Source organism: Bidens hawaiensis, unplaced genomic scaffold (genome assembly GCF_021521415.1).
Source record: "Bidens hawaiensis isolate Kalapana, Puna unplaced genomic scaffold, B.hawaiensis_p1.1 tig00042804_1, whole genome shotgun sequence".
NCBI lineage: Eukaryota > Viridiplantae > Streptophyta > Magnoliopsida > Asterales > Asteraceae > Bidens > Bidens hawaiensis.
Window position 1 is genome coordinate 60,717 of NW_027505799.1, and position 26,458 is coordinate 87,174.

Here is a 26,458-nt window from a genome sequence, read left to right on the forward strand (position 1 = left end):
GGATAGAGGTTTGAACCATGGTATTTGATGTGGGGGTAAGGGTGGGGTGCCGTAGAGGTTTGAGCCAAGGTATCTGATGACTACTTGTCTTCTATTTATGAGAGATCATGTCATTGCTTGGTTACTTGAATGACTTTGATGTGAAATCATTCAAGGCGAAAATGATTGTATTATATGTTTCTTGATTCCATGTTTCTCACACTTGTACAAATGTACAATCATATTATGCATACAAATAACATATAGTTGTGTGTTTCCTTTAAGTGAAATTTGACAAATATGTGCTTGCATTTGGGCCCAAAAAAGGGAATGACAAATTGACAATACGCTTTGCATCTTTTATCATTCTTTTCTTATATTTGGCAATCTAAGGGAGTTGTGCGTCGGTTCAAAATGGGATTGGTTATATACATGATCGGAATTTTAAAGAAGAACAAAGGCCATGGACCGGACCATAGAAGGTTGTCGAGTCAGGTTTAAATCGAGTTCTAGTTTGAGGGGATGTTTGAGATTGCTTATTTTACCTCCTTAAAACTTTTCATTAAGTTAATAAGTTACAAAAATCGTAACTTATAGAACTTTTTCTCTCACAATATAAGCAATCCCAAACACCTTATTATTTTTTAAAAAGTTAATAAGTTATAAGTTGGTAAAAATAAGCAATACCAAACACCCCCTGAGCCACCAATCTAAACCGACTTTTATGTAACTTCGTTGGTTTGGGTGACGAAGTGATAGTGTGAGAAAAAATAGAATCAAGATTCATATTTATTTTTAATATATAAATGACATTAAAAGGGCTGAATTTGAAAAAAATAAATAAATTATAAGTTTTGTTCTAGCTTATTATTAAATTTAAAAAAAAAAATAAAAAGCAAGCGGGTCTTCGATAAGAGATTAAAGGACAAGATAAGATGACTTATCATCAAAACTAGGATATAGCCTGTGTGATACACGGGTTATTAAAAAATAAAACAAAAAAGTTAAATTTAATAGCATAGATATTAACATATCTTGTGAATTTATACCAATTAAGAAAAAAAGATAAGATTAACATCAATTCATCATAGTTGAGTTGATAAGCTGTTTGTAAAAATAAAAACTTGTGTAAATTATAATTTTGAAAATTGTTGAAGTAAAATCTTATGTGAATAGCTTAGTTAAAGGCCATGTGAAAACTATGTATTACTTTAATATAGTAGCTAGATTAGATACTTTTAATCGTTTCTCATGTACCAAATATGTCTTGAGACTTTCTTGGATATACAAACGGCTTCCAACACAACCAAAAAAAACATTAGATTCATGGGTTTCAGGTTTGGTATAAACAATTCTGATCGGTTTCAAGGCATACCCACGAACATGTTTAACTAAATAGGGCATTAAAGTGACCCAATTTATTTATTAAACGTGCCCACATGTCAACCCAAAACCTGATTATTAGGGACCTAGACTTTATCTATTAGCAACATGCTGTTTCGTTAACAACCTAGTAACAGTAATCAGCACCATTTTGAGGGCCGCAAATAAGATTTAAAAAAAATCATACCAGACTAGCAACGTAGCAGTACCAGTAAAGTCCTCAAATACACACAGGGTTTCACCGATAACTAGTTATGACAAGTGACGAAAAAGGTTCAAAATGTTACAACACAGTACAAACAAATGCACATACTCACCACATACATACACTATATATGTATGCATGCACGTTTTATATATATAAATGATATATGAGATAGAGAAGCTGATCGTTCGTATGCAACATGGTGTTTTAGATAGTACCATTTACGCGAACATGATAAGGCGGGCCCCTACAAAAGATTGGCTCATCGGGTGAAGAAGACGGTGCACGAGCCCTCAAGATATCATTAGGATCGTCTATAACCGCAGCAGCCAATAACGTGTACTCGCCCGGGATGAGAAAATACAAACAAAATGAATGTTTGATCTCTTCTAGAGGAGGAACATCCACCTTCATGCCACTTAAAGCACCTACAACACATTTACAATATCATAAGAAAATAAAAGGCGAGTCTTTGTTATCGAAGTAATAACAGCGGTGTTCACGGTCTGTTTTTTTATGTTTTCCAGTCAAACCGTGAGCAAACCATTAATAAAAGTTTTTGACCAATGTAAACCAAAACCGAACCATTGAAAACTAAAACCAGGCCAAACCAAACTGTTACCAACTGTTTGGTTTCACTGTTTGGACTAATCAGGCCTTTATAATTATAAAATAAAAAATGAAAAAAGGTAACATTACATAATAGTAACCAAGTTTCCTAAATGTCCCACTAAAGTCACTTAAATTTCATTAGGTGTTCCGATCCAGCATTAACTTTTTATAAATGTTAATTTTGAAAAAAAAAATTCCGAGGCAGATGAAACATATATGAATCTTGAATACTTTTTTACAATTTGATATAAACTGAACACTTACGAAACTTGATTGTTATTTAGTGAATTCGTTTTCTTCATTATGAACTCATACATCAAATTAACTGGAAAAAAAAAAATAGTCGGTTTACAATAATCATTAATCAAGATTCATATATGACTATATGTCTCATTTGCCTCCCTTAGTTTTAAACATTTTGAGCGTTTCATTAAAAAAAAGAAAAAAGAAAGATTACACATGATTGGAACACTTAACGAAACTTGAGTGACTTCAGAGGAACCAAAAAACTTAAGTGGCTTTAGTGGGATGCCTGGAAAACTCAGTTACTAGTGTATAATTTTCTCTAAAAAACTACATAAAATACAATAAAAATAAAGTGATATTTTTCCAAGAGTTAAAACTTAAAAGACCGATTCCATGTGTTGTATCATACATAATACGTCTTAAAATAATAAAAAGCACAAGTATTATATAAAAAGTTACATCGCCCAAATCCTACAGTCAGGTTTGGTGTTTTTCAACCGGTTTTGAGGATCAAACATAAACCAAGCAGAACAGTGCAGTTCAGTTTGAAAACTCCCAAACCTACTGACCAAAAACATTTAAAAAAAAACGACCACGAAACCAAACCAATGACCAATTCGGGCGGTATTCACGGTGGGTTCAAACCGAACCACAAACACCCTAGTTAAAAACCAATTAGAGGACTAGAAGTTAGTCTTACCAGACCACAGAACAGCAGAATTGGCATCTTCAATGCAGTTTTCATCGGCAACATCTCTACACGTAATATTAAGATTCATACTGATAGATTCCTTCGTGTTATTCCGAACCAAAACCTCCATCGGTGTCATGTCATGTGCCAGCACATCCCCACTACCCTTAGAGTTAACTTCTTTCACAAGCCTGAAGCTGAAGGTCAAAGGATCTGGTAATAAAACATCCATAATAGATGTCTGCAGGGCTGCTTGCGTGGCATCCTTAATATGCAACTCTCCTGAACTGTTCCGTCCTGATACCCACCTAACCTTAATCTTTGAAATCAGCTTCTTTATATAAGCGTTCAGTTCCGCTTTCTTCTTTTTCTCTGAGGTTTTACTATCCCCATTTGATAATGAATTGTTTGCAAGAAAAGAACCGTCAAGAACGGGTAGTTTAAAGTGTTCTAGTGGTATTAACACTCGCGCGCTATATTCTCTGTCGATTCTTGTTTTCGGGTAATCAAATTCTGAAGAATTTTCTTCACTTTCCAGCTGGACCGAGACACCGACTTCAAACACGACATCTGTTGGGTTAGATAACTCGAGTTCAAGAAATCTTAGGCCCCAGCTTCCTCTATAGGGGTTGATTTTCACCAGCCGATCAGCAGAACTATTATCTAGTGAACTGTTTGAAATCTCACCACATGAGCAGGGATTTCCATTGACAGCAGACGAACTTTCACAAAAGATAAGCCCTGTAAAACGCACACGTTTAAGGGAGTAATTAGGCGTCGTCCAGGTGGCACAACACTAACACTTTCTTCCAGCTGTCCTTGATTCTCTGCAGGACCTGTCACACGAAACAGGAAGCAGAGGTAAATACTAAAAGTTGAAAGTCACCTAAAGTTAAATATGAAAGCATAAACCTTCCATATCTTTTTATTTATAAATTAGATTATTTTGTGATTAATCCAAAACTATTATTAAAAAAAAATAAACTGTATTATTCGTGGTCAACCCAACCCAAACTGGTCACTTAAACTATGTCTTTATTGTAGACAACCTTCTAAACTGTTTTACTTGTAGATTTAAAATAGTATTGTAAAAATACTGTTTATGTGATTGTAGTTAACGCAACCATTATTCATCAAAGAAACTAAACAAGAACAAAAAGGTGCTACCAGGTCCCTTTTGACCTGTTATCCAACTCGCTCTCATATTGCCACTTCTAGCACGAGCCTTGTAAAGAAAACATTATTGATAGTACCATTAGACAAAGCTTTTATTAATTACCTGCATAATGTATCAATAACACTGGGCTGCTTGCATCCTTTATCGGCCTTGTAACGTTAACCGATGCGCTCTTACTAGCAACAGCATCATGATCCACCAACCCAAGCTGCCAAGCTTTTAAAGTGACAGGTATAGTCACTTCAGCACCAGGCTTTAACGGAAGTGCAGACTTCAATGCTTCATAGCCAATAGATATAACAGAATCCTGATTTTTCCCAGATAACGATATATGCGCCTGCTCAACCGCCACTGTACCAGCATTAGCCACACTAATCCAAAGGTCACGAATCTCTCCTTCATACAATATAACTGCACCATCACCACCAACAATGGAAGTGGAGGTACAACTGTAATGTTCGGTACAACTGTCGTTTTCAGCTTCCCAGACCCACAGCACCGAAACGGATCAGAAATAACAAGCCCTTGTGCAGCTCCAAGAAGCAGATTGTCAACATCTTTGAAGAAATGCTCAGTGATTACCCCAAAACAATGAACAAGACATCCGGGGATACTGACAGGTCCCACTTTAGTTGGAATTCCTGATAAACTGATTACTTTGGAGGAATTAGGGGGGAGCGTCACACTGATTGGAAAAGCATCAAAGTTTCCAGAATGGACAGAAAGATATATGCTGTTGACCGGTAAGTCAAAGCCACAAGGGTTTGCTAATTCAACCAACACTTGAACAGGTTCTCCAACGACCCAAACGAGTTCTTGCTTATTGTTGTTGACTGAATCTCCTTTGCACTAATTTTGACGTTATTTTACTAATCTCGTGAAAATAACGTTAAAAGTGACGGACGGTTAATCAGGCATCATGTAGTGGCGTTGATAGCCGAAAGACAAGGGTACATGCACCGATCAGCCGGTGTCCCGATGATTGAGTGCTATGTGCCTTATGTCCAAGGCTTGATGCAAAACTACTATCGAGCCGGGGGTCTCACCGGAAGCAGCCTCTCTATCCTTATGGGGTAGAGGTAAGGCTGTCTACATCTTACCCTCCTCAGACCCTACTATAGCTTTGCTATTGGTGGGATATACTGAGTACGATGATGATGATGATGATGATGAATCTCCTTTGCTGAATGGTGTGTAAATGAAAGGCCCAGATGGAGCTGATCCAGCCCACCAATCCTCTCTTCCAGGATTTCTTTTTATAATGTCCATATGTGATGGATGCAGAGGAAGTGAGTGTAACCTGGTTATCAAAAAATATATTTAGTAATGATATCCATATAGCAGATATTGGCAAAGTAGTATGACTAAGTAAAACCTGGCCGTCAGTTTTTACTGTATAATGAGAAATAACTAGTTTTGTTATATAAATACTAGAATAGCCTAAATAAAAGGAACACAAAACCATGAGAGTATAGGATAATTATGATAGGACATGTAAGGATACAGAAAGTTTTATATGATCCATTTGCATGCCATATATACATATAATACACACGTAGATATGTGCGTGATGCGATTTTCTCAGTGACAGCTAAAACTGTAACATGGTATGATAAGCATGGCTAAAGCTAGTTGCTCCATCTATTTTCAGATTGTTTTGGCCATCAGATCCCACCAGATCAGATCAGTTGTTAAAATCAGCATATGGACTGAGTTATGCTTCCCTTGAAATAATGACTGTTTTTTTTTTTTTTTTTTTTTTTGTGGGGGGGGGGGGGGGGGGGTTTCTTTGCTAGCTTGACTTGATAATAAAAAAATAAGTGTTTTATCTCGATGGGCCTTTGAGTTTTATATATATTTGATTGTTTCGTGGGCTTCCTTGTTCTACTTTCAAATATGTTGTTTATGCTTTGGTGGTAGCCTATATCTTGGTTTAGAAAAGCACAAGGTGCTCCAACACGTTTGGATCCCAAAAGCCAGGAGGCGAGACACGCGCATCACAGACGTTAGGCGCGTACATCACAGATGTGAAGCGTGCCTTAGATGACAAAATAATCTAGGCCCTTAGATGACATAATAAAAGAACAAGGATCCAATATTAAGAAATCACATGTTAATATACCCATCAACACTGTGTACTGGCTTCATTCACATGTGAATATACCAATGCAAATGTGCACACTTTTATTCTCATGTGATTTACAACTTATTCACATATGATTGCTCAATATTGGTCCTAAAATATCCTAATCAAAGGGCGTAAATCAGTTCCCCAGTTATCAAGCTTTTTGTGGTTCTCAAATAAACCTGCCTCATCTGGCAGGACAGGTTAAGTTAGTATACTGACTTTAGTACTGGTTTTGACTTACCACTGACTTGAACCTATCGGATTGCCTACATTGACCTAGTTTTCCTACCAACGGCTATTAGCCAAAGCGCTGAAACTTAATGCTCTAAGAGCTGAGAACATCTCATACAGCTGAGAAGAGCTGACGACAAAAGTGACCAATTATTTATGCTTTATAAGTCTTGACTACCATCCAGATGATTCTTTTGAGTAAAAAATTTTTCCAGCAAGTTACATATTAGCAGAGCAGTACTCAAGCAGCCCTTGAAGAAATAGCAACTGACTTGGATTATATTAGTTAGTTTTGGGTATCTTAACAACTGGATACAAATGTTCATGTGCCTTTTCTTGACAATGATATTCATAAAATGTAAAGTTACCTCACAAAAGGTAAAGCGGGATCAGCACAATGAGTTCCAGAAGGAAGTCTTTCAGCTGAATTGGTGAGTGCACTTGCAAGCCCATTTTGGCCCGAAGGTGTTATCAACGGATAATAAGATCTTAACAGACGTGCAGCTGCACTCCACGCAGCAAGCGGATCTCCAGCACGAACAGCTGAGAGAAGTATCTCCTTTGGTACAACCATCTGCAATGTGCTCCATTGTGACTCAAATAAAGATACCACCAAGTGATGATGCATCTTTCCACCATCAGCAATAGATGACCCAACATCCTTGTACGAAAAACAAAATGTCCTTACCTAATATTCTTTTGGTTGTTAAAAATGCATTATATATGAAAATATATGACTGAATAGCTCACATTGAAAACAGAATGTTTGGGAATGGAAGCTCGACTTTGGACACGGTAAGCTTTTGTAGTTAGGGCTAGTACTTGCATGGCACTAATGGAAGCCAAACTGTTTTCTTGTTGCAAATATAACTGAGCCACCTGTCTAGAGAAAAAGGCAGCTTTTCTGTGGTAGCCGAGAGTTCCATATAAACGGGCTATCTCAATGTATAGTATCAGTCTATCACTTGCATCAATTAGAGATTTTGCTCCATCTGCAGCAGAAGTCAAAAGCTCCACTACCTCCTTAGCCAGCTCACGTCTGAAACACAAACAATCAAATCTGGGTATCTACACCGAAACATGTAACCATAATCAAGGAAAGATGGTAAAAAGAGGAACAAAAAAACTAAGTATTACAGAGTTTGATTATATATAATTTCACAAAATGAACAAGTCTGCCTCTTAATGAAGAAAACATTGTATACCTTGATTAATTTACACTATCATACCAAACTGAGTTTGATGTCCACACAGAAATGAAAACAATAGATAGAACAAATCACAGCAGTCATGAAACGACACGTAAAGGAGGAAGAATAACAAAACAAGAAGTTTTGGGAATATACCTGCACAGAAATCTTGCCAATTTCAGAGTAGCTTCCAGTTCAAAGCTGAGAGGTGAGACCCTGTATAAAGTTGATCAGTAGATGAAATATATGTATATTCTTAAAAAGCTTAAGCAGAATATGCTAGAAAGATCCCGATATCCTAAGGATCTGTATTTAACTCTCTGCCAGAAGAAATTATTTAAAACACTAAAGTCCTAAACAAACTTTCAAAAGCCACCGCCACTTCAGTTCAACCACTTTAAATAAAAAATAATTGCAGAGTATAGAAGTATAGAGCTTCTAAATTGGGATTAATTTTGCTTGAGCTACAAAGGGAGGTTTATTTCATGTGCATATGCTAAAGATGTTACCAGTGTGGGTAATTTGTATCTACCTCTGAGCATTGTCTTGTACAAATGACTTCCTGTAATGCACAATGACACTGTTGTAACGAAACTTGACCTCCTCCTCTATAAATTGGTCCTTATGAACTTCTTTATCCATCTTATAGCACATAAACACAAACAAAAAAAATGTTACTCAACATCAGGATAAATGAAGATCATATAACCAATCAGTTTTAAGCTCTTAAACATCAAAAGAAAAACCATGTAGTGAAAAACAAAAATAAAAAATAAGCCATGAAGAAATTGTTACTACAGTAAGGGCATAATAATAAGATCTAGATACCAAATGTTAACACACTGATTTACTATATATTTAATCATTGATCCTTTCATATGCTTACCAACAAGGCACAAACACCACCCTCCAATGCGCCAGCATACCAAAAATAATCCCCAGTCAACCTGGCAAGTTCTAAAGCAGTAGAATAATGGTTATTGGCATCAACAGGTGATCCAGCTAGTAAACAAAAATCTCCAATTGTTTTCTGTGCTCTACCAAGTCTCCTCTTTTTCGCTTTAATCACCTGAAACAATTGATCAAGTTGGTAAAGTTATAATTCTCAAAGCATGCACTTGAAATTAAGAATTTAGCCATTATATATAATCAGGACACCTAAAACATAAACCTCCTCTGAGCTGAGACTGGCTTGAGAATCTAAAGGTGTCTTTAGAATGGTCCCACCAGATTCCGCTTGAAGAACCCACTTTTCAAATTCCATTAAAAGTGAAGCAGCAATGTCTTGCATCATCGTTTGCAAGTGAATTTCTTGAGTCCGTTGGTCAGCAGGAGGAAACAAGGCCAACTTATTTCCTCTGTCCTTCCCGTCCGCTAGCTATAATATAAGATAACAAGAACACTAGTGAGACATGTTACTAGGATTCAAAAACTATTTTTACGATAAAATATACCAGCACTTGCAATAATGATCACAAAACAACAAAAACCTTTGAAACAAGACCATCAATCCCTAGCAACCAGTGTTATTTTGACTTATGTGTCAAGCTGCAAGTCTGCAACTTCAATCATTTTCAGACTTCTTAAAAATGAACAAAAACTATGTTACTGCACAAAGAAAAACATTTCTCTAGGTTTTGTGTTACATCTAATATGTAGAAGATTTGGAGCAAGAAAAGAAAGAACAGAGTGTTAATTGCATTCTATGTTAATGTTCCCTGATTTGGCTATGCACTTGGAGTAAAAGAAAATACAAAGCAATGCAAATTTGAATGACGACGTATATGCATGTGCAATTGTGAATGCAGGTAAGTGCATGCATGTCTCACTAGTCAGTACCAGTCAAACCATACAGAAAGCTGCAATTAACCCAAGCCATGCGTCTTCTGCTCTTCAGTTGTAAAATCATATAAAAAATGATCTTCCATCCACAAATTTGTGCAACTGGAGGAAACGAGTCCTTGACACTCATTTCAACAATGAATTTCATCATTAGCCTTAATCCAGAAGTTACTTAACTGATCTTTTTAACTCTGTTTTCTAACCAGTTTTCAAATATCCAGATATAGATTGAAGAGCATTTAAGACTTAGCCACTTAAAATCCACATCAAAGAGAAACAATATGCATTGCAGTATGATTGCACCAAAATGCTTAAGCTGATCCAACATATCCCAAATTGATTAGCTAAGCTACCAGATCATGAATCATTAACTGGACAAGTGTTTCAAATACGCATATTGAATCATAAATCTCATGCTTCATGTTACCACTAGAGAAACAAGAGATTCAAATATGTAGGGTGGATCAACTAGAGAAAATCAAGATATAGTGAAACAGCAACTAAGCCCTAAGTAAGTAATACTAATAGCACAACTCCAGGAGCGAAAGCGAAACAGCGATGCACAAGCGCGGAGGCGTATCCCTTACAGGCGGCATCAAAGTGACGGAGGGGCAGTGGGAGATGCGCGTGGATTTCGCGATTGGACTGGAAGTCCTCCCAGGGGCTGAGATTTTGTTACGTTCGGGGGAAATGCGTATACGAGAAATGATGTTTTTCAAACTTATTGATATAATGTAGCATGCTATATGTCCATCGAATAATTAATCTTGTTACGAGAAAAACTTAAATCTTTTTGTAATATAAATAAATACTAGCTTAATGTAAAGAAGAAAATACACGTGATACATGCATATTTATAAGTGAAACATTTCACTACTTTCTTTCTTTGTCAAATTTTCTTATGTTCTCAAGTTTTAACACTAATCTTGTTAAATCATAACATCTTATCAGCACATGAGCTGCTTATATCCTAATCAAGAAAGGTGTTAGGCACAAAGGTATCCACATAAACATCACAAACACTTCTTTAATTCATACATTAGAAATATATCTATACTATATATAATGTATGATAATGGGACAAATTAAGACACTTTGGTTTTAAGAGATTTACAATATATGTAACAAATGGTACAACCTTTAATGCATCTAGGATAAGGGCAAACTTGTCCAATAAAAATGCAAATATGGTTACTAAACAATATTTTACGAAATTGACCCCTTCACTTTGCCTAACTTTTGTAAATTTTAAAAATAGTTACAACTATGATACATCTTTTACTAATATGTGATTTTTATTTTCACTTTTAACCCAACTTTCTTCTTATTTTTAAGCATTAATAACCTTTTCATACGTTAATATTTTTTTAAAGAAATTGCACCAAAAAAACGAGCATATTTTTCTCTTTAATTTGAGGATGATATTTTTATAATTTTTTTCAGTTAAAAAAATAACATTTTACTTAAGGGCATTTGCAGTCTGGTTTTGATGGTTTTTAAACTAAACCATGGGCAAAACCGTTAGTAACGGGTTCTCGTCATCAAAAACTGAAACCGAAACCGAAACTTTGAAGATTGAAAATGACCGGCCAAAAGTTAATGAAAAAATTCAACTGTGAAACCAAACCAATGGCCGGTTTGAACGGTTTTACGGTTTCAAACCAAACAATGAACACCCATAAACTTGTTACGTGATTACCAAGTCTATATTTCCCGCTGCATCGCGCGGGCACCCCTCTAGTATACACACACACACACATACATATATAAAGTAATAACAATAATAAGTAAGTATAAAGAATGCTATTAAAATTTGATAACTATGAAAATACTAGCAATCTAACTTTTCTTTATGCGTCTAACATTTAATTATGCATCTAACTTTTAATTTTTATTACAACTAATTTTTATTTACGCATCTAACTTTTCATTATGCATCTAATTTTTACTTTCATCGCAACTAACTTTTATTTATATATGCACGCTAATATTTCATTTAGAGGTTACATTTATTTATGTTTACTAACATTTTTATTCTTATTGCTAAGGTTACATTTATTTATGTTTACTAACATTTTTATTCTTACTGCTGTGCATACTAATTATATATTTTATAAAATAAACTTTATTAATATGTTATTTATTATCTTACTTTAAAATAATTAATATTATATATATATATATATATATATATATATTTATATATATAACCGTTATGTAAAGGTTATAACGGTAATATAGCCGTTATTAAACGGGTATAAATATACCCTATAAATTTCCAATTTTGAATCTCATTTCTTTCACTATAACTCAAGATAATTTTCACGAAATGATTCATCCCATTTTTGTGTTAACCACCATAATGCTGATAATCTTATTGTTCTTAATTTGTAATCTCCCACCTAAGGAGTTTGATTTTTTCATTTTCTTTTATCTATTTATAGCTCTACCTTTGTATTTTCTTTCAATTTTAATAAAGTATGTAATCCTAATGTTTATCTTATTTGTGTTTAGTAATAAAATGGCAAACATCGCAAAACTTGAATTTTCTGGCTCTTAATATCACCGGAGATAATTATATGCCGTGGATGGCACATGTTAAACGACATCTCAAATCAATGGGTGTTTTGAAAACGATAATGAAGGGAAATAATTGCGAAGAACAAGACAAGGCAAAAGCCGATGTCTTCGTCCACAAACACATTGACAAGATGTTACAATTTGAGTATTCAAATTGTGAGGATCCATATGTTTTGTGGAAAGATTTAAAAAGCAGATTTGATCATCAAACGGAAGTTCTACTTCTTACTGCTAGAGATGAATGGAACAATATCAGGTTCCAAGATTTCAAAAAAGTAAATGAGTACACCTATGCTTTGTGCAGAATATGCTCAACTCTCCGATTTTGTGGGCAAACTGTTACTGAGGAAGATGTGTTGGAGAACACTTTTTCCACATTTCATACATCAGGTCACACACCCACCTAAGGTGGAAATGTCGGGGCGTGAGCCAATTGTTCACAGCTCAAAGGTACTATCATAAATAAAATGACAATATCTATTAAGTTAATTATTTCAAATAAGAGTGCACAAACATTCATAACACAAACAATTAATTCAATACAACTAGAATATAATTATTCTTTATTTTACTGTCTATAGTCTTCCTTGATTTTCCTATGGTCCTTCTAAGCATGCTTCACTTTAAGCTTCAATTCAAAAGGTAACCTACATATGCATAGAAAATAAAATAAAATTTGTCAACACTAGGTTGAGTAAGATTATCACCAGTTTTGCATGATATAATGATAATATAAATAAATAAGCAAAACAAAATAAATGCAGTAATAAACAATCAAACCGTAAAAAAATATTGTGTTAATTAACCATACCTCACGAACACGGGCTATGGCTACTATGACTGCGTATAACTGTGATTGTTGGTTTACCATCGCCAAGCGAATCGGGCTTTGGTTACTAAGACGGCGTATGATCATACTGACATGCTAGACTTTTGATGGACCTCTCCGAAAATGATAGAATATAAGCACATAAGCAAGTAACAAATAACATTTGATTGAAATACACACAATCATTCGTTTGCTAGTTTTGTGTAGATATGTAGTATGAAAATATGAATTAGATATTAGTACTAGTAAGTATATGTCCCCAAAACTTATGAAAATCAATAAAATAAAGGGGAATGATAAAACTCACCTTAATTCGTAGGCAAGCGAATAAAAACAATAATAAACGATTAAGAAGTAAACGAATCGTCCGTTAATGCGTTGAACCAAGTAAATCAAATGAGCCTGAAACTTTTAGATAAATAAATATGAGTAAAACCAAACTCGTTGACACTGGAATCGTTTCAAACGGATGTCTAGAACTCTGGTTATGTTAATTTAAAAATTTAAGCAAGCTGGTACTGACCAGAATCCGAACAGCGAGTCGGAAGTCGGGTTTTGGTCAGTAGCCTTAAAATATCATTACAAAAATAAAAGTCTTCTGGACCGAAAGCTGGTTCCGACCAGAAGCATGAGAAATCGATTAATCAAATATGTTGACTATTATGCCCTTAAACGGGTTTTAGTCAAATTGACCCGTCAATACCCCTCAATCTTAGAAATTGATTGAGAGTTATTGACAAGTGAATGATAATGAATAAATTTATAGAACACAACTTACTCGATAATGCTCTAATCGATGAGAAATGGAAGTCAAAGGTTGAGAATGCTTGAAAGTCAAACGCAAACACTTGTATCTTGAGTAATATGGCAAAAACGGAAGAGAAACCGAGGGTGGAAGGTGGGTGACGGCTGAGGGAATGATTTTTAGGGTTTAGGGAAGAATGTGGCAGAAGAAATATGATGTATATAGAATAAGCAAAAACGGACCAAATATAGTTAGTTTACTCGTTTAAGAAACCGAAACAAGTTTTTATGATCAAATCAACATCATATGCAGCCAAATTTCATTCTTGAGGAAGGGGTAATGTATGTGGACAAGTACTTAGTCTATGTTAGTTTTCTTGGGGCTTAAATCACACGATATGGTCCAAAAATAAGCAATTTTGTGCCAAAAATAAACTAGGAAAGTATAATAAACAAGAGATTATGTGCATGTATCCCACGGCGACGCGCTGCGACCTAGACCACTTGTGGTCGCGCGGTGCCCCTGGTCAAGGGAGGGAAAATGTTTGTTGTTTGACAATTTAGGTCCTTGAACTTTCTAAAATGGTTAAATAATGATTATTTTAGAGTTTAAACAAGAAATGAAAAACTTTGAAAACATAAAGGATATGAAATGAAAATACATTAAGGAATACTTATAAATGCTTGATTTGATTAATAATAAGGATCCGAATAATGTTCTCGAATCAACTTATATGTAAACGAATACGAAAAATCCGAGATATTACACTCTCCCCTACTGTAGAGAATTTCGTCCCGAAATTAAGGAAAACTAAACATAATCGTTTTAAAAATAATTAAACTTTTACGGGAAATATCATAACATAGAACTTCTAATAATCGAATCAACGCTCCAAATGACAATCCGATAATGACACTTATATATAGGATGTACCAGCGGCATATTCACCATGTCCTTATCATCTTATCATTTGCACCGTTACTCAAACTACGTTCGGTTCTAGATTATGACACACAATTGTACGTATTATGATTTCCATGCGAGGACTTGGATAATTACGTGTCAACCCATAATTACTTAGACCGTCGGATGATCTGCATAATCCGTCCCATCATGTGGGTTTACAACATTGAAAATAAAACAAAATTTTGAGAGAAAGCAAAAGTTTTTATTTAATCTTAAAGATAAAATCAAAAGATCATAAAATGTATAAATCTTTAAAATTTGAAAGTAAATGAAATCCTAGACGTTGAGAGTGATGAACGAGGATAGGAATATAAGATAACAACGAATTTTCGTGAACTTTACAAATAACAAAAATTAGCAAACTAGATTTTTTTTAATGTATGAAAAATATCACAACAAAAATAAGTGAAGGATTTACATAAAATAGTTCAATTAACAACAAACCTTAAAATGATTAATGACATGTGAAACATTTAAATATCGTAAACATTATGAATGAACTTCTTAAGGCCGAGAGTATAACTTTAAACAAAGTTAACGAAGATTTTGATGAATCGAGTTTGATTGGATGAGAAACTTATGATATTTAAAGAGATATTGATATAATATTATAGTATTGCAAGTTATGAATTTGAGATGAGATGAATTCAATTACGAAATTAAAATATTAAAATAAATGGTAAATAGTAATTGAAATATTATAAAAATGCGAAAATGTACGTATTCAAACAAATTGTTAATAGATTAATTTGGGAAGCGAATATTCCTGAATCACTGAGATAGTCCTAATCCAAATAAATCTTCAAATTTAGATATAATATAAGGTGTGTCATTGGAGTATCTACGAATTACGAGGGATCTTCCTATTTCCACAAAATCTTAAAAAAATAATATGAAATAAGTAAATTGAATTTTCCATGATTTATCATGGAACTTTAAGTAAATAGCGAATATTAAATTAATAGTGAGAATGAAAATGAGATGTGAAATAATATAGTAAAATAAGAGAAACACAAGTCTAGAAACGCATGAATCACCATGACTATTCTAACAACTAACGAAATTATCATCAAAACGTTCAAAATTCTCAAGATGTATCGAAAATCAAAGTAGGGAGTTGAAATATTTACGAACCACCGTTTAATTTCAACTAAATAACGAAACTCAATAAAAAATGAAATTTCAACAATAATCGTGAAAATGTCAATAAATAAAATGAGTGATTAAGTTATACATGGATTTCCATGGAGATTCAATCATAAAGTCAATTTAATGATAAAAAATTAAATTAATTAATTGAAGATTTAATTTAATAGTGGAAATTAAATTTGAATGATGAAAAATTCAGTTTAATAATAAAATTACAATAAATGATTTTTAACAATAAACACTTATAAGATGGAAGATAAGTTGTGAAAAGTAACATGAGATTGAGGAAAAACAAGAAGTAACAAAATATTTACAGTTAAAGTTAAGGGTAAAGATTGAAATGCGTTTGATAGTTTATAGTTTGAGAATATGATAAAATGAAATAACTGAGAGAAGATAATTTAAATAACATGATAATTGCAAGTGGAGCATAACGGGTATGAATCAGTATATGATTTCTTGTTCGCGGCATTTTGGTTTTGTTGAGGTTTCGGTTTTGGTTTTAGTTTTTATCAGGGGTAGGTTTGGAGTCCTTTCGAGAAAGAGTTCCATCCCTAACATGGTCATCTGAGAGAGCAGTAGCAAACTCCTTGGCGATTCTAGTAGTCAGACGGCGACCGTAAGAAGCAGATGAACGATGTTGATTACGATGATGGATTCTTAGGGAAAACATTCTATGAGGACCAAAGATGAAATTTCATGAGATGATGGGTAAGTTATGTGAATGAGTTGATGTGAGATAATAGGGATGTAGGTTGTGGTTTATCATGACTTAGGATAAGTTGAGATCTAAAACAATGTGATTAATCTTGAGATATTTAATTAATTAGACAATATTTATTCTAAAAGTGATATCCAAAAATGAAATGTTATTGGGTTGGGCTTTCCATGGGCTTTCCAATGTTGCTTAAGAACCCAAATTTAAATAACAAAACGTATCCAATGAGTTGACCTCTCATGAACTTTTCATGGCAATTTGAATGGCCCAACTAAATAAAGCAACATAAATTTTGTAAATTGAGCCTCCCATGAGCGTTCCATGACAGTTTATTGGCCCAACTAAAATAATGAGTAACAAACAATTGAGTTGGTCGGCCCATGAGTGTTACATGGCATTTTAACTGACCCAACTAAATAATGAATTATCAAATCAATGGAGTTGGTCGGCCCATGAGCGTTACATGGCATTTTAACTGACCCAACTAAATATCGAATTACAGGAATCTAAATATGAGTAGTTGGAGTATCTCGTGAACTACCACAGACGATATGTTCCAACCAAATATCAAATCAAGAAAAGGATAGTTGGAGTGCCCATTGATTGACATGGATTTTTCACCAAACTAAACATTTAAAACAATAATAATAATAATAATAATAATAATAATAATAATAATAAAATATTGAAAAATTTTCCCGAATTTAGCCACGAACCACCGTGAATTCGGTTTTTATAAAAGGAATGTAACCATTTAACCGGTCACGTTTGACCACTTAGGGTTCCGGTCGTATGAAATCTTATTCCGCTTTTGTGACATTCGTGACAAAACCGGGTACACCTTAGTATCCACATATCAAACAAGCGATTAACCGTTTATTGCGTAACGAGCAAATGAATAACCGAACGGGTCTGGTTATGACCCTGATATCCCGGGGGGCCATCTATAAGTGATATACGTTTATTATAAGCCAACATATTGATATTAAGGCCTTAGTATGATAGCAAACCAGTTAAACGAAAACATGCTCATTTAACTACCCGTTATGACTTTAAACGCGAAAGTTAGTTCCGAAACAAGCATTTTATCATCCGTTAAGCTGAAAAAGACCTACAAAACATTTATTGGGGATGTTTTAAGTGATCCGTGAAAGTAGAGAGCTATTGTAGTTGACCTGTTTTTAACATACTTTTTAGGTATTCAGAAAAGTTGAGTAGATTGCTTATGTGCTACGTGTTTGGATTGTGATCGATGCTGTGTAAATTGGTACAAGCATTCGAGTTAGGAGTAAAGTAGCTTATCGGGCTGGATTGGTTTGTATTACCTAGTTTGTAAACGAAGTTAGATCGATGTAATATATTGTAAATTAGTTAGTAAAGTTTCTTTATAAACAATGTGTTTGATACCAGTTGTGTCTGTTACATTACCGTTTTACGCTTCCGCAAATCGCTTAACGGGGTGTGACAGAAGTTGGTATCAGAGCCATTGGTTATAAAGGATCAGTTTATCCCTTAGGATGTCTAAAATATAACCGTACGTCTGATTTATTCTGGGAAAATAAATAATAAATTAATATTATATAATGGTGGATGCCAGGATGAACTCGAATGGCAAGTGGGTTATTATGGTCCGGAACATAATAGCAGACTTGCTTGTACGAGGGAATTCGGGGAGAAATCACGGGATATACCAATAGGTAAAAATGGCAACATATGTGTATAAAAGGTAATGTTATGTATATATGTATGTAACATACATACGTGCTTATCTGGAACAAGGTGTATGAATATGTGTACGTACTGTACTGTCGATAATGTTAAATCCTATCGTAACAAATGTCATATTCGATCATAATCAATATTAATTCTTATTATAATTAAATTTATACTTTATTAAAAGTAATACGTAATACTATATTTTATCATAATTAATATTATACATGGTCATAACAAATAAAATATTTTATTTTTGCCCTAATTAATAATATCCTTTACTCTGATCAAAGCTACCGAAAAATGTTATTTTATGACTAACTGTTGCACCGGAAGATATCAAGATCAGATAGTATTGTGTCGAATGAAGAACCGCTGTTGCCTGTAAATAAGAATACAAGAATGCTTTAATGAGTTCAAACTGAATCTGGTGATATGACGGAACCACAAAGGGGCTTAATATGCAAGGCCCAGGAATGAACCGTGGGAGGTGTGACCTACATACAATAATTTCAAGAGGATATATATAACACTTCTCAGCTTGGGTCTAATTTTTATCTTATATACTTGTTTCTTTGACATTAAACTAAACTGTTTTTCGGTCGTCTTTCCATTCTGTTGCTTGAAAACAAACACTATCCCTAGGAAAATACCCAGTGATGAGTCCGATTTATCGAATTATAAATATAATAATTACCTTATTGAGTCTCCAATTCTATAATAGACTGTAACTACCAGCACATATAATGTACTAACGATATTTCAAAAAGAAATACTAATAATAATAATTCCCTTTACACTGACTTTGATAAACCTCCATAACTAGCAAACTCTTCAAACCATCTATGTACGAGAACCTCCAACCTCTCCTATATTTTGTCATTCCAATCGGTTTATTATAGAAGAGAAACCCCATGCACACGAATTGATGACGTGCGCTGACTGGAATGGGACATACTTACCCCCAACTAGTAAATTACCACTTTTAGTAAACCCGACATGCTTACGGATACTGAATGACCTAGTGAAAGAATATATTCTATAGTTATATTTAACAACATCCAGAGGTCAAGTGGAGTATACAAGTGCATTCCTACTACAACACACTAATTAAAGTTATAACAGGCAGATGCCTACTTATAGGAGAGATCGAACAAAAACAATTGCCCAATGATGGGATTGTAGTGGAATAATTGTCGAGCGAGTTGTGAACCGTTTATAATTGTTATAATGTGTACTTGGATAGATAAGGATAGTATGGTATTGTTGTGTATAGCATCTTTTTGATACTCCATACAAGCGTCTAATAGTGTGTGCTATGCTGATATTGAGGACAATTTGGGCCTTCCGTTACAATACTGACCCTTACCGGGTTAAAATTTCTTGTCACTTGGTGGCAACTTTTGATATGTATATATATATATACACACAGACAATGGCCTTTGTTAGGCTAAATCTATATACTATCCTTAGTATATAGACTCGAGAACAGATGCGTGTGATACGTATGTGCTATCTGAAATATCTGATTACCAGTTAATGTGATTCCTTTCATGATTAGTGATGCAATGAATTATTATTAATTGTAGTATAACTGATTATTGTTATAGAATGACTTCGAAGAAAGCACACACATTGTCTGAGGCAAATGTAGCCAAGATGATTGCTCGGTAACTACAGACAGTACTTCCGACAATAGCAGCATAATCCGCTGCCGGTATTAATACAATTATGAATACAAATCAAATGCCGAACACTAATGCGGCTGTGAATAATAATCTCCCGAAAAATACTAATACAACTAAAAATGCCCCCCCGATAAATACTAACACAGTCACAACTAGTACTCCCCCGCTGAATACTAACGCTACTCTCAATGATGATAATCCCCCACCGAACTTAAACAATGGTCGTAGCAACCCAAATCCCCCACAAAAGGGATATCAACTTAAGAACCTTATGTTATGTAAGCTTATAGGTTTTAGTGGTGCTGAAGGACCAAATGGACTGGTTAAGTGGATCGAAAAGACTGAATCCATTATCAATATCACTAACTGTCCACCATATTGTATTGTCAAATATGTTACTTCTACGTTTGTGGACCACGCCCTAATGTGGTGGAATACTGTAGTGCAAATTTAAGGATAAGAGGCACAACCGTATGTCGTGGGCAGAACTTAAAGATCTTATGATAGAACTCTTTTGTCCGATAAATGAAAATCAGAAATTAGAACAAGAACTTTGGAATTTAGAAATGAAGGGTGCAGATCATTTGGGGTATACCCACCGCTTTAACGAGCTGGCCCGTCTAGTTTCATGGTTAGTTACCCCTGTATTAAACTCTACATTTGGGGTTTAGCCCCGAAGTCAGGAGTCTGGTTAATTCAACTGGCCGCTTAACTTTCGAAAATGCCGTGTTACAAGCCGGAATTGTAGCTTCTGATTTGGTTAGAAGTGGTGTGCTGAGAATGCTTGGGGAATCATCTGGTACAAAATGAACAGAGTATGAGGCAAAGGTACAAGGAAGACAACAAAATAAACGTGCACGCACTACAATGCAAAATTACGCCCTTACCAGTTCTGATGTGAAACAAGAGAAGTATAGAGGGCTTTTGCCAAAGTGTGGGGAATGTGGTTATCATCATGTAGGTGAATGTCGAACAAACGGGTGTTATAGATGTGGGAAGGTTGGACACTATGTCCGTGACTGTAAAACCATTCAAAACACTACTAACCGGCCATCTCAAATACCACAACCGCACCATCCACAACTACCTCGATCGCAACCAATTCGCATACAACCGATACAATTAACCCAACCTATGATAAAACAATATACTTGCTATCAGTGTGATAGTATAAAACACTTCAAAAAAAACCGCCCCAAGTTAAATGAAGAACAAGCATTGACGTTTAACCAGACTAGAGGTCGCTTTTGTGATTGACTTGAGTGGAGCACGACCAGATCCGAATGTGATAACAGGTACATTCACAATTTCTGACTAGTACGTTTTAAATTAATTAACATGTGTACCAATAGAAGTTTCATTCTGTTAACTTTCTGGCCTAGTAAAATATACTGATTAGTAAATTAATAAACCCTTATGCTATAGACTCCCTCATGGTAAATCTATAACAGTTAATGTCACACCCCGACTTAGGGCCTAGGAGTGACACCCGTAGTTGGTACCTATTTTGTAAATATATCAGAGTTGCGAGTTATTAGCGGAAGTCTTTGATTAAAATAAATTAATAATTTATTTTGAAAATTTCTTAGATAATAAATATCCAAGTATTTGATTTACAAACCTTGTTTAATCTTGATTATAATATTTTAATGATTAAAAACTGAGCCATTTCCATAAGCGAGCTTCTAACTTCAAGAGTGACTCTTATTCCTTGTTATCTGTGCTATATTTGCTTTCCTGTAATGTGGAGGAAAAATACGTCAGCGATATGCTGGCGAATCGTTGACTCTAAAAACATTTATAAATTTTTGACTGACAAGATAGTTTTTGAACAATCTCAGCAGATTTGTTATAAATTAAACTTTTACGCATACCATCTCATGAATCAAGTTCCTTTATCTATCACGGTTAACTTCATATTCTACTCTTAGCTTATTCTCTCTCATCATAATTCATTTCAAATGTTTGCTTCAAGAAATCCATTTCAATCTCCAAAATTTGTAAACTTTCCTAATCAAAAGATATAATAGAAATCACCTTGTTGTATTAATTAAACTCGAACATTTATTATCTCTTGAAATTTATATATACAATTTATCAAAACATTTGTTTATTTCAAAATGATGGTTTTAAAATGTTTTATAACCCACATGATGAAACGAGTTATGTGGACCATCCGACGATAAAAATAATTATGGTCCGGAACATAATTATTCAAGTCCTCGCATGAAAATCATAATACGTAAAATTATGTGTCATGATTTAGAACCTAAGATAGCTTGGGTAACGGTACGAATGATGAGATGATAAGGACGTCGTGGATACGCCGCTGGTACATCCTATATATAAGCGCCCTTATCGGATTGTCATTTGAAGCGTTGTTTCGGTTATTAGAAGTTTTACGTTATGATATTTTTCTTAAAAAGTTCAATTATTTTCAAAAAGATTATGTTTTGGTTTTCCTTAATTTTGGGATGAAATTCCCTAAAGTAGGGGAGACTGTAACATCTCGGATTTTTCGTATTTGTATTCGTTTAAGTTTAAATCGATACGGGAACGTAATTTGAATCTTCCGAACTGTTTAAAACTTGTATTTATTGGTATTTAACTTGGTTTAACTTATTTTATAATTTCATAACTTTCAGTTATGCCAAATAGCCCTTAGAAACCTTTAAAATCGTTTAAAACGGCTAAAAAATCGCATTTTCGGGAACTACAGGGACTAGTTTTGCCAATTCTTTCCAATTTTTGATTAAATTAACGAAACTTAAACTCCAAGAAATGTTATAGCTGGTCCAATTTCGTTTTCTTGGTGTTCAAACCAAATTTTGTTAGTTATTGTACTAGATTTTCTCATTAAATAGCTTATTTTGTTTCCTAATTTGTTTTTAGCATCCAAATCGTTTATTTTTGGCATAAATCGAGTAAATTAAGGTCCAAGAAAAGGATTTTAGCTAAAATACAAGTCTATATTCTTAAATTACTGATATATCACGAAATGTTTGATTTATTACATCGATTTTCTCATTAAAATCGTATTTTGTTACTTAAATGAGTAAATCTTCCAAATATGGTTCGTTATTGCTATTCCTATATAAACAACCCCTAATCTAATGCCATAACACTTTACACAAACCCTAGAGGAGCCTTCTGAGACTTCCTACCTCTGATCATCATCAAATCCTTCGGTTTTTGCTTATTCGTTGAAGATACAATGCTTGTTCGTTTGACTTTGCATGCGTATGGACCTTTGACTCATCATATCTCTTGATTCTTTCACTTTTCGGGTAAGTTGTAAACATAGGAATCATTCATATTCATTCCCTAGTCAATAATCTTCAATCAATTTCGGTGGTTGAAGGGTGTTGACTGGTCAAATCGTTTTAAACTTGTTAAAGGGCAAAATAGTCAACAAGTTTGACCAACCGTTTTCTCATACTTCTGGTCGGATTCAACGTTCGGTCCAGAAGACTTTTATTCTTGTAACGTAATTTTAAGGCTACTAACCAAAACCCGACTCCTAAATCACTGTTCGGATTCTGGTCAGTACCAGCTCGCTTATATCTTAAAACAAACATAACTAGAGTTCTAAACGTTCGTTTGGATTGATTCCAGCTGCAACGAGTTCGTTTTTACTTATATTATCATAAATCACAATTTCAGATTCTGATTTATTCATATCATTTGACGTGTAGTGAATGACTCGCTTATTCGTTAGCTCGCTTATTCATATTATTATTCGTTATTCATTAATCTAAGGTGAGTTTATCATTCCCCTATTTTACCAACTTTTCTAAACGTTTTGGGGGCATATACAAACGTATCCGTATTTCATACTATATGTATATATTCAAACAAATGCATACGTGTTATTGTGAGTGATTTAATCAAACATACGTGCTACTTGCTTACTTGTGTTACCATTCAATCAATCGTATATTGGGATTAGTATTCAATCAATAATCTAGCGGGTGTTCCTGCTGGTGACCAATGCCCGATTCGCTTAGCAACAGTTTACATACTTGTTTGTGGTTTGATTATATTTACCGCATTTATCACGTTATGCTTATTTATATTGACATGCAAAACTGGTGATATTCTCACTCAACTTTATGTTGACAAAACACCATTTTATACGCATATGTAGGTTACTTATATTGAAGATTAAGTTTGGACATGTAGACAAGACCTTATGATATAATCAAGTTAACCTTTATTTGAGCTTATAATTGTATATTTAAATTGTTTATTGTATTTGGATATTGTGTGTATAATTTAAATAAAATAATTAATTAGATATTGTCACATTTATATTATGATAGTATCTTCGAGCTGTGAGCAATCGGATCACGCCCCGACATTTCCGCCTTAGGTTGGGGTGTGACACCCACCTTGAGATGAATCTCGTCCTTGAGATTCGCTGACTTAGGTTTAGATGATTAGATTCTTTCTAATCTGATTCTCGAGTTTATTTCTAAATGGCATTTTATTTGATATTATCAGTCAATAGTTCAGAATATCATAAGTAATTGTAAATTGCAAAATACAGTGGCCAGTTGTGTTTAATTATTTACCTTACCTTTTGTATTCTAAAAATTTACTAATGTTGTAACTAAAATGCCTCTTGGATTCAGTCCATCGAATCCTTTCAACTTATTTATCTTGATAACTTTCAAGATATTTCTACTTGTCTCACGTTGTCCTTTGCTTTATGATCTTGACGGATTTCTTCAGTTTATAGTCATCTGTTATTTCTTTGAACTTTTAAAGTTTACACAATCGATTTTCTCTGGATAAAACATATTCCTTTTTATCCAATTCAATGGATCTCTTTATTTCATCTTTCTATAGATGATGTGCTATATTAACTATACAGCCTTTTACATTTCGGATATTTATCTGTTTCTTTAATGAATATAAGCATTCTTGTGCAAAGACACGATCTGTATGCTAATATCTTTCTTTATTTACATTAGGGATGTAAAGACCCTATCACTGTTACAAAACTTCTTGTTTAAAACGAGTTTACAAGCAGTTTATAAGAGCTAACTTAACTATTAGTTATTTATAATGCCTTGAAATATCGCACATTCATTTAGCATACTCTTATCTGCTTCTATTCTTGATCTCCAGATACTTCTTGTGTGTTCAACATATTTATTCTGGCATTTCCTTTCTTAGCATCGCTTCCACTTGCATTATTTGTTTTCTTCGGACATTCTGTGCTGAAATGCCCATTTTCTCCACAGTTGAAACATAAAACTGTCTTTCTTGTACAATCATCTTCAAAATGACCTATTTTCTTGAAGAATGTACATATGATCAGTGGATAAGTTTTGGGAATGTTAGTTGGTCTCAATCATCTCCCATTGTGTCTCATGTTACAGTTCTGGCAGATTGGTCTTGTAAATTTGAATGACCCTTCCTCCTTTTTTTGTTTTTATTTGTTCTTATTTCCTCGGCTTCTTTTCCCTTTTGCTTATCATTCCTATCTTCCTCTTGATATCTGATAAGACCATTCATGAGATAACCAGCCAATTCCATGGCTGAGTCAGCAGTTTGAGGCAGATTGGATCTCACCATGTCTCTAATCTCTCGAGGCAGTCCCCAGATATATTGGGTTACTTTGTTATATTTGGATGTTACCATATGTGTTACCAGTCTACAATACTCATGAAACTTAGTATTATATTCCCTGAGATTAGTGCATTCAACTTTGTGATTTAAAAACTTAGTTTGAATAAGATCCCTTTCATGCATGGGACAGAACTTTCGTATTACAAGTTCTTTGAATGCTTCCCATACCATTTGATACAAGGTTTCTCTACCCTTTGACATGATTAGGCCATTCCACCATTTTAGAGCTTCACCCTTGAATAGTTGAGACGCGTACCGAATCTTTTGAATCTCAGTACATTGGCTTATCATGACGATTGACTCGAGCTCCTCAAGCCATCGTAATGCTGATATGGCACCTTGATCGCCATGGAATTCTTTTGGTCCATAGACTTGGAAATTCTTGAAATTACAACCTTGGATAACTAACTTATTCTTGAAATTGCGATTGAAACTGTTATGAGCGCTGGAACTATGAATGTTTTTTTCATGATCAAAAGGATTTCGGTACTAATGAGGTCTAACAGTTTTGTTTGAATGCTGAGACTTATTTTTATGTGATCCTCCTTTCATTGCATCGATGAGAGGAGTTATTGCATTATGAATCATTTCTTGTACTTTGACCAAATATTGCTAATGAATCTCCTGAGGATGTTCTGATACTTTTCTGTTGCTTATTTGATTTGAAGCTTCATCATTGTTCTCTTGGTTGATTGGATTCGACATTTCTGTAAACAGAATTTATTTAGTATAAAAGAAATATATTATCA

At 34.2% G+C, this 26,458-nt stretch overlaps 1 pseudogene across 1 annotated transcript; it reads right to left on the reverse strand.

Annotated features, from left to right (window-relative positions):
* Positions 1–1,621: 1,621 nt before the first annotated feature.
* On the reverse strand, positions 1,622–9,298 carry LOC143615384 (trafficking protein particle complex II-specific subunit 120 homolog; annotated as a pseudogene). The gene is made up of 10 exons (XR_013150465.1): positions 9,014–9,298; positions 8,729–8,911; positions 8,375–8,484; positions 7,999–8,058; positions 7,403–7,691; positions 7,021–7,313; positions 5,464–5,593; positions 4,396–5,127; positions 3,126–3,952; positions 1,622–1,995 (listed from the first exon to the last, which is right to left on the reverse strand). The product of XR_013150465.1 is annotated as a trafficking protein particle complex II-specific subunit 120 homolog (transcript).
* Positions 9,299–26,458: the final 17,160 nt, after the last annotated feature.